Consider the following 525-nt stretch of genomic DNA (forward strand, 5'->3'; position numbering starts at 1 on the left):
GCCGCCGCATCCCTCCTCTTCTGGGCCTGGGGCCAACCCTCCTTCTTCCTCCCCACTGGCCGGTGGCGGAGCCCGCCCTGCGCACCCGGGTCCCGGGGACCCCAGCCCGGCCCACACCCGCGGCGCGACCCCACCAGTCTCCTCCGCGGTCCGAGCGCCCAACTGCCATCTCCGGCAGCTCGCCTCCAGTCCGCGCCACCAAAGCCTCCTCTGGTCAGTCCCTTTCCCCAAGGGCCCTGGGGGCCTGCTGTCCTCCCTGGGGAGGGCTGCCCCGGGCAGGTGGGCGCCTCAAGGCGCGTACCCCGCTGCACTCCCGGGTCCCGCAGAGAGGCTGCAGCCAGGGCACCCACGCAGGCGGCGGGCGGAAGCCCCCGGCCGCGCCGCCCTCGGTGCAGGTTCTAGCCGCCCGCGCTCAGCTCCCCGCGCCCTCCGCGGTCCCCTCTGCGTGCATCTCCCCGCGGGGATGGCGAGCCCGACGCGACCTCCCGAACCCAATGGCTCTCACCTCCTTGTTGAGCAGCAGCA

General features: G+C 74.9%; 1 protein-coding gene across 2 annotated transcripts in view; it reads right to left on the reverse strand.

Moving 5' to 3' along the window:
- Window positions 1–525, reverse strand: part of MGAT5 (alpha-1,6-mannosylglycoprotein 6-beta-N-acetylglucosaminyltransferase) — a 327,080-nt gene extending 326,555 nt beyond the window's left edge. For both annotated transcript variants that reach the window (XM_077747860.1, XM_077747857.1), the window contains exon 1: window positions 506–525. The gene's annotated coding sequence lies outside the window, so the exon portion shown is untranslated. The remainder of the gene's footprint in view (window positions 1–505) is intronic.

Source organism: Crocuta crocuta, unplaced genomic scaffold, assembly GCF_008692635.1.
Source record: "Crocuta crocuta isolate KB4526 unplaced genomic scaffold, BGI_CrCroc_1.0 scaffold427, whole genome shotgun sequence".
NCBI lineage: Eukaryota > Metazoa > Chordata > Mammalia > Carnivora > Hyaenidae > Crocuta > Crocuta crocuta.